The sequence below is a fragment of the Fukomys damarensis genome, unplaced genomic scaffold (genome assembly GCF_012274545.1).
Source record: "Fukomys damarensis isolate Sample0158 unplaced genomic scaffold, DMR_v1.0_HiC HiC_scaffold_19, whole genome shotgun sequence".
Lineage (NCBI taxonomy): Eukaryota > Metazoa > Chordata > Mammalia > Rodentia > Bathyergidae > Fukomys > Fukomys damarensis.
This window is the reverse complement of record NW_022900931.1, coordinates 13,969,455-13,978,677: the sequence shown is the minus strand read 5'-3', so window position 1 is coordinate 13,978,677 and position 9,223 is coordinate 13,969,455. Positions and strand designations below refer to the sequence as shown.

Genomic DNA, 9,223 nt, shown 5'->3' with positions numbered 1-9,223 from the left:
GCAATCTGTCATTTACATCATTAAAATCACAAGTGGACCGCAGAACATTTATAAACAATAGTTTCAAACAGAAACATATAAGTGTTTAAAATAGAGATAAAATTTGACTTTATAACCAATGCAATCTGTAACTGCAAAGTTCTTTCTCATGGTCTCATTTTACATCTTGTTACCAGCTGAATATTTGAGCTGCCAAGTGAAAGTGGTAGTTCCAGCTGACCATATGTTATGCAATAAAGGCAATTATTCAGTTATCACTGCTGGTTCTGTACCTGTATGTTCCACATCTATTGATTCAATTAATGGCAGATCCAAAATATTTAGGAAGAAAATTACAAATGTACTGAACATGTACAGATTTTTCTTGTTGCTGTTGTTTCCTAAGCAATAGAGTATTACAAGTATTTACATAGCATCTACCTTATATTATGTATTATAAGTAGCCTAAAGGTGAGGTGGCACATACAAGAGGGTAAGCTATATAAAAATGTTGCACCATTTTACATAGGAGACTTGAGCATCTTCAGACTTTGAAATCAGCAAAAGGATCCTAGAACAAATCCCTACAAATACCAAGGGATGACTGTGTATTCAAACACACATCCTAATCATGTATGATTCTTTTGGCTAAAATCTTAGCACATGGAAGAGTTTATAGGCCATTTCCAGAATACAGCTACACATATTTATAAAGGAAAGTGTAGCATTGTTTCTAAGAGTATTCTACGACTGATGTGTGAGGACAAAGGAGCCAGCCATTCCTGCCATTGAGAATTTCACGGCATCTCACTTCTGGTATCAGATATATGTATTCACGGCCAAGGACAATTGGTGAGTGAGTAAGAGGAGGTCCTCAGACTGCATTCTCCTTCATATAAAAACTAGTGCATTATGAAATAAGCAATGTGAACTACAGATGTCACTGCAAAGTTGTATTCAAACTAGAAATATGGCAAAAAATGTATGAATAGTAGGATAAATTTAAAATCTTAATTTAGTGTAATTCCAAAAAAATGTATATAACAATTATGAAATACAAATTTGTTTTTAACAGTTTAGCTTCTTATATAAATGCCTTAATTGCCCACAATAATAAAATGTACAGTAATTATTTAAAATAGTTTAAGTAAATTTTCTTTTCAAAAGCACAAATCCACTTTGTTTTTCATCGGTTTGAATCCTTGAGGGGACAGCATCTCACAGATTCGGTGTCCGATGGCCTTAGCAGGAAGGTTGCTCCGGAACTTGGCATGAACCATGCTCAGTTTCCATGGGCCCAAGTTCCCTTTCTCTGGATCCCTCTGGCTTTGTCTGGTTCACTACCTGGAGTCACTGTGTTTCTTTTCACTTTGTACACATAAGCACGTCTCTTGCCCGAGGAGAATTCAGTTTCATAGAGAGCATAAACACCTTCAATTTTTCAAAAAAGCTGTGTGTTCCCTTTGGTTCCAGAGACCTAGGTCATAGCCAGCAAAAATGGGCCACAGCCTTCCAGACATAGTCATCTTGAGAAGTCCTGTTCCCAGCCGGCCTCACAGAATCCAAGACGGCTTTAAATAACTATCGTGAGGCTGACAAAAGTAACCAGGGAATGTGGAGGAAGACACGAATCTTTCACATCAGTTTGAGCCAAATAAATGGTTTACCAATTGATTGCAAATCCATGATCTATGGTGTACACATTTTTATGATAGAAAATCATAAATCTGTGTGCACAAAACTAAAAGACAAAAGATAGAAAAAAGTCACTCCAAAGCAATAAAGAGCATGAAAGCTAAAGGGACCTACCTTCCTTCTTGGGCTCCGGTATTATTTCTCCTAGTAAAACTTGTAGCCCATCTTCTTCTATCTGCAATAATACCCTCAAATTGACCAGCATATTATGTTTTTATTTTTTGTTATTTGGGTGAGACAAAGTATAATACCTAGTAGCTTTCAGAAAGTTTGATGTCTAGAAAAGTAGAAATGGAATAACAAACAAGACACAGTAAAAAATATAATGTATGAATCATAGTTTGCAAATTACAAATAATTTTTATCATTTCATTTAATAAAAATACACACTTAAATGCTGAGTTGCAGCACATCTGTAATCCCAGTGCTATGGAAGGCTGAGGCAAGAGAATCAAAGTTTGAGTTTGGACAACTTAGTGAGGGTGAGGTCCTGTCTCAAAATTAAAGGGGTGGGGGGGTGTTGCTGAGGATGTAACTGAGTAGGGGGAGAGCCCCAGAGTTCAGATCCCAGTACCACGAACAAATCAACAAAAATTGCTGAGTTGCATACTGTAGGCTTTGTTGCTGTAGGGGTTTGGAAAAGAAAAAGATTCATATGAACAGTAATAATTTCAAAAGCCTTTATTCATGGCAGACTTTGTAAGTGGGCATTAGGAAAACAAGAGAATAGTCTTGGGGTAGAATGTTTACTGTCTCTAAAACAGTCAAACACTGGTAGAGACATTACGTAAAGCATTTATTTAGGTACCAAAGAGCCACTGTGTGCAATTGGAAAGAAGTTCATTCCACCATCTTTACGGCCCATCAGTGCATTTGGGTGTGGAGCTTGCATTATCATTATCAATTTGAGGACTTAAAAAATATATAGAACTCCTGCAAGTGACTGAAACAAAATCTCCTCCAGAAGTATAAAGAACTTATAATTTTTTAGAAGCCCCAGGTTGGCCTGGTTTAAGAATTACTGGATTTGAGGTAAATATATTATTTATCAGAAAGACTTTTTTAAGGCGGACACATGCAACAGCCCTTGGTAGTGGAGCTCTCAGCATTGAACTCTCCTCTCTCTCTCCACACATGTTCTGCATGTCCAGTTCTGCACTGCTTGTGGGCCTTCAAGCGTGTCCAGGGTTAAAGCAAAATGAAAATGCACGTATGAGAAGGTGGAAAGGAAAACGTTAGAACTATGACAGTGAAGACCATGGGAAGATGGTCTCTGACTCTAAGAAAGAGGACGTACGAATCAGAGTAATAATTACTAATTGCATCTACTTTAGTAGTGCAACTCCCTTACTTCAAAATAACAATATTCAATAACAACAAGCTGCAAAAGTGTGGGATTGTAAAGAAATAAACCAAACCTTTTTAACTACTTTTGGGCTAAGCCACCTGTAACTATTTAACTAGACTGTACTTGCAGCTCGCTCAAAATTTATGTCCAAACTTGTGGCTCCCTGGGCCACTTCTCTATGAGCTCTACTGTGTCCTAGCTACAGAACAGGACCTTCAAGCCTTTGAATCTTTGTTAGGCTTAGTGAGATGCAGCTATGATAGCATTTCAGTTGTCCTGAGGATCAAATTGAGACGTATTCAGTCAAAAACAGGTTTCCAGCAGCACAGAAAAAAATGATACCTTATAGTAAATGCCTTCCATTGTTCATATATGATCAACCGGGCACAAATTTCTATTAGGAAAAATCAGAACATTTAGCTGTCAGTCCTACACTTTCCGGGAAACTTATATGTGTTGTGATTGAAATAATTCTACAGAAAGTAAGCCCTAATGTTATGTTTACCAAAAATAATTATATATTATATAAATGTATAAAATAAATATAAATTTATTTTAATATTATATATATATATATATATTCATTTGGCAACTGCTAAGCCTCTTCTATGTGCCAGAAATTATATACTAGAGATGCCAAGATTAAATAACACTATTAATTGTATAGTCTAGAAGTGAAAACTAATGTAAACAAATATTGGCAAAATACTCTGACAAGTGCTAGAATACAAGACATTGTGCTTTACTCGAAAGGGAGGGTGTAATGAACACCTCCTTGGGAGCACGGAGAGTGAATTAGGACTAAATGAGACATTTGAGAGTTTTCTATCAGAATAAGTCAAGAGTTCCCTTCCAGGAGCTGTGCAGGGGGTGATAGGGGACCCTGGGGTGCTGGTATTTCACCACTGTCTCACCGTCCTTTCCACCTGGGACACTTCTCTGTCACCCAACTACACACAACCGCCTAACTGCTACTGTCAGGGGTTCTAAAATGCCACTGCCCTTCTTCACCCACTGAAAACTGGGTGATCCCTCTGTCATGAGGCTGCCTAGATAAATCGGTGAGACTTGAACGGCTGTAGACGCCTTTTCTGCTGGGGATAGCCACGGACAAGCAAGCAGCTGTAGACGAAGGCTCTTCCTTTACAGCTGCATCGGGGCAGCGGGCTTGGCTCCCGAACACCAGTCACTTGTGCTCACCCAGATGGCAAGAGGCAGCGTGTAGGTGTCCGACTGCTTCTCGAGTAACAAACTGGAGCGAGCAGGACAGTGACTTCGGTCCACCCGATGCTAATCCCCAGCCCATCCCCTCTCCTCCCTCCTTTCTGTCCAGTGTCTGCTGAGAGCCCTGGATTTGCTGCCATCTCAGGTGAGCAGACTGAAGAGCTTCCTGCGCTCTCCGGTTTACATTTTTATGAAAGATGCTGTATGTTCTTCTTCCTTCAGACTCCTCTTTCTTGAATTTTGTTGAGACTTTCCTTCTCCCCGTACAAAGCTAACTCTTCCACATCAAAAATACTATTGGTGAAATTATTATTTTTGAGAAAGGCTCCAGAGTCCTGTTTTAGATGCCAAAATCAAATGCTGATTATTTCTTTCTCTAAAGCTCCTTGTTCACTATTCTAATTCTCCTTGAAGTCATGAATACCTCTGACCAATTGCCAACTGGCAGAGAAATTGATATTTCAAAAAAAAAATCTCAGTTTATTTGGCAATGCACAAAACCATGTGAAGGGGACATAGAAGATCTGATCGGAAGGTTTGGTTGTCTACCATACCTGGTAAGCAGAAAACAACTCTCTGATAGGTGTCGTTGTCCTCCGCATTACAGATGTGGTCATTACGATTCAGGTTGTGTCCACCATCACAGTGGTCTGCTGCATTTTAGGTTTTTATCGAGAAAAAGAAACTAAACAGAAATAATATAGCCCACTTTTCAAACTGAAAGTGGATAACTTCTTAATTTAAGAATCTAGATTTATGACAGGCCAAATAATAATAATGGCTAATACTTATTGTTTAATATTTATCAGGCAGTAGTTTACATATTTTATATGATTTCACTATTGTTATCTTTAAAACCACCTTACGATGTTAGTAATATTAATCTCATTTGACATCCACATCAACTGGGGCTTATAGAGCAAATATCACTATCCAAAGATATTGTGCCTGGTCTGCATTCGAGCCTGAATATAAAGACAGACCTGACCTAAAACTTGTGCTCTTAGTAATTATTCTATGCTATCCTCATAGCTAAAAACAATAAAATTTAAAAATGCATCATCGGAAAGAATACAGCACTAGGGCCAGGAATTTAGCTAAATGGTTCTGCCACCTGCCTCACAAGCACAAGGACCTGAGTTCAATTCCCAGTACAAAAAAAAAAAGAATATAGCACTAGTAAATATCAAAAAGTATATGAGAAAGCATGTTCCTCCCCTTCTCCCATTCTCTATCAAGAGGATTAGAATACAATTTTATTGTGACACTATGTAAAGATTTACACGATCCAAACTATTTGTACATGTTTTTGTCATGTCACATTATCTTATTACAACTAATTTTCAATACAGTGCTAAGTCATTCAAAGTTACCATGCATTATTAAAGAAAACAAACTTTATTTGAAAACTATTTGCTAGATCTTTGTCTGGTAGCCTTTCACTGCCCCCAATAGTCTATTATATTTAGCACAAAAAAATACTTTAGGCAATATTCTCTATATACGTTGTCTTCCTTTGGCTATCTTACAAATGAATCTCACTTGACAACTCACTGTACAAAATTTCACCATTCTAATAATGAGATATAATCAACATAGACTGCAAAGTTAATTCTTCCATTTAGTGAATACTTTTGATTGCCTATGATGATCCAAGCACCAGTTTCGTACTACTGGTGGCAACCAGCTGTATTGGGGAGCCAGAGATACAGACTGTCCTGCCCTCATGAAGCTCCAAAGCTTAGGACAGCAACCTGCAAGAAATAAAAACAAATATAAAATTGCAACTGTGGTGAGTGTCCCAAAGATCTAGTATACCATACCTCGAGGGTCTTTACTGAGGGGGAGGATTTGAGAGAGAATTCCGACGAAAAGTAACAGCTGAACAGAGGATGAGCTCAGTAAGTGGGGTGGGGCAGGAGAAAAGCACTAGATCCCCCAGGATGGCAAAGGTTCTTTTGTTGGCAAGGAGCACAGAGCCCAGAGAACTCAGGAAACAGAGAGCAGCCAGCCTGACTACAACAAAGGCAAGGGAACCCTCTGGAGCAGCTTGAGAGAAAAATTGGATCAAACCCAATGGGGCTATATAATCTGTATCTTATGAGTAACAAGAAACTAGTGAAGGATTTGAGGGACTGGCCAATGGTACAATCAAATTGGCATTGTATCTCTACTTTAAATCTGACTAGACTTTGTAGAAATGAGTTTATCATAGAAAGCACAGGTGGGCATGGTGACAGTGGCAGCCATTCATGTGCAAACTGGTAGGAACACAGAGACATGGAAATAGAATTAGAGAGAAGAGTTAAATACATTTGAGAAGTACTCAGAAGATACACAGGCAGGAATGCCAGGAATATGACAGGCTCGTCCCTTCCATTAAAACAATTAAACTATAGTTTTTTTTAATGATAAATAATCTTAAAATGTCAAGGACCAGGCAGAATGTGCTATTTTCCGAGTTATAGAGAATGAGAAACATAGCACCATAGCCATTTACATACAGAAGACATTTTCTGAACCTGGCCAAGAAAACAATTTCACTGCTCATATCTTTGCAGATTAAGTTACCCTATCCACTGACTTCTCAGGATGGGAAAAATCTACTTTGACATCAGGAAGCGCTACGGCAAGAAAGAGGGGTATAGACAGAAGGAGGGGCCAGAGATTACACGATGATGTGAACATGTATGGCTGTATCAGATAGCAAAACTTTTGTGAGTACCTAACTGGGACAGACAGCTAAAGTGCAAAGAAACAGAAACGTGCATGTGGAAACTTTTTCCAAAAACAATTTATATAGAAAACAAATTTGGTAGTTTCCTAAATTTGTCAACTATAAAAGTTTCCATGGTATTACTGATTATTTGTTTTTTATTGGTACATGCTTATTTTTTATTTATTGCTCAGTTATTTTTTATTAGCACGTGTTTGCCAATTGCCATGTATAATGAGCATATTCATTGGGGGGAATTTGTGCCTGTGTATAGTGTTTCTTAATTCTTATTTGTTCTTATGCCCCTCTCCTCCCATCAACACTTCTCCTCCCACCCCCGTTTACAAAAGCTTTGCTTCTGTTTTTTCCTTCCCTTTTTAAAATTTCCATTCCCTTTCTTCCCTTCCCTCTCACCCCTCCCTCATTCCCCTTCCCATTTTATCAAATTTTTCCTAATCCCCAATATCTATTCTCCATTTTCCTCCTTATTTACCCTATGGGTTATTCACACAAGAAAAAAAAATGTGATGTACCTGTGTCTGATTTTTTTTCACTTAAAATTATGGTCTCAAGATGCATTTATTTACCTAAAAGTGTCACAAGTGTATCCTTCTTGGTGGCAGAGTAGTGCTCCATTTTATATAAATACCACCTTTTCATTATCCATTCATCTGTTAAGTACTTTTAAACTCAAATTTCCCTAAAAGTATTAAAACATTTTAAAAGTTTTTCTTACACATACTAGAGGCTACAAAGGATAATTATCCTTCTATTCTTGCTGCAAAAATCATGCTACACAATCACTGTCACTGAAGAGGCAAACAAAGATGAAAGACATCCTGAAGATATTTTGAAAGACAAATATACAACTGACAAATATTCTGTCATTTTCTGTATTTTATAGCATTTGCTGGTTTTCCTTTTTTGTTTGTTTGGTTTGTTTTGGTGGTAGGGGTCCTACCTAGGGCTTCGCGAATACTAGGCAAGAGCTCTTCCTGACTTTTGCTACCTTTTTTAAATGGATGATGTGTTTTTATTTATTTTTCTCTGAAAATCTTTATTTCTATCCCTAATTTTATATTTTTAATCTTTCTTCTGCTTGAGACACTCAAGAATTTCATAAGCCTTAACCCCATCAAACCCAGATCTGCCCCATCCCCTGTTGCATCCACGGAGGGTGTGTGGACATCAGCCCACTATAGGGTCCTCATTCAGGAAGGGCAAGGTTCGGGAAGGGAGGACTAAGGCCTCAGAGCTCCTTGAAAGGAAATGTGAACATGTAAAAATGGGCCTTGCCCTGCGGCATTTCATCCTTCTGACCCAAGGAGCTGTGTTTTAGCTCTTCATCTCCATCCTCTCATCCAGCTCTGTAATCCTTTACTTCCGCTTGCCAACACTCACCTGGAGCGTCTACCATCTATGAATTGACTTTTCCTTTCCAGGAGGTCTTAGCCTTTCAGCCATCCCGTTGTATGTCAGGACGCCAACACTGCTGATTAAACACATTTTTGTTGTTGTTGTTTCAGACCCTAAAGAATCGGCCACTGAATCCCTTCTGCATTCCAATCCCTCCCTTCGCCTGAAACCGCTGTACCCCTGCATCCCTGCTGGTTCCCTTCCTGAGGGCTCAGTCACGTGATGCCCCTACTACAGCTGCAGAATTCAGGGGACCCTAACTTTTCCCTTGGCTTCTTCTTTCTGCCTTGATTTGACCTACTGTGCGATCATTAATAAACAAGAAATACATACATAGCTTAATTATTTTCTTTCAGTCGACGTCTGGTTTAAGTGGTTTCCTATGAGCAAACAGGACCACAACCACCCTCTTCACTATAGTTGTGTAAGGGAATTGTGCTCTCGCCTTACAAAAAACTAGCTTCATAAGTGATCATTAGTATATAAACCACGGATGCGAGAGTAAACAAACGATCTCCTTTCAGTTTGTAAAGCTGTAGAACTCACTTCCATGATTCTATAATGAGAGCTGGTCGCTGGGTAAGTCCTCGTACCAGCTGTCACCTAGGTGTCCCCGTGGCTAATTATTTAAAAGAATCCAAGCACGTAGTGTGTACCACCTGCGTCACCTTTAATTCTCCAAACACGCAAAGCACCATCTCAGGGTTTACTTAATGTCTTCCAGAAGCACCAGAAACTGCAAACATTCTCGTTCCCTCTGCACCGATACTGTTTCCTGGGATCGCCCATCATTTTCTCTTTGCAGTGGCCTTCGTCTGAGATCCAGCACATTACTCAATGGAAAG

General features: G+C 38.8%; 1 long non-coding RNA gene and 1 pseudogene across 1 annotated transcript; one reads left to right on the top strand and one right to left on the bottom strand.

The window, feature by feature from the left end:
• Window positions 1-1,139: 1,139 nt before the first annotated feature.
• On the bottom strand, window positions 1,140-1,499 carry LOC104856680 (annotated as a pseudogene).
• A 4,759-nt stretch (window positions 1,500-6,258) lies between these two features.
• Window positions 6,259-8,687, top strand: LOC104856536. The gene is made up of 3 exons (XR_778665.1): window positions 6,259-6,391; window positions 6,808-6,963; window positions 8,489-8,687. It is a non-coding gene; the product is annotated as an uncharacterized LOC104856536 (long non-coding RNA).
• Window positions 8,688-9,223: the final 536 nt, after the last annotated feature.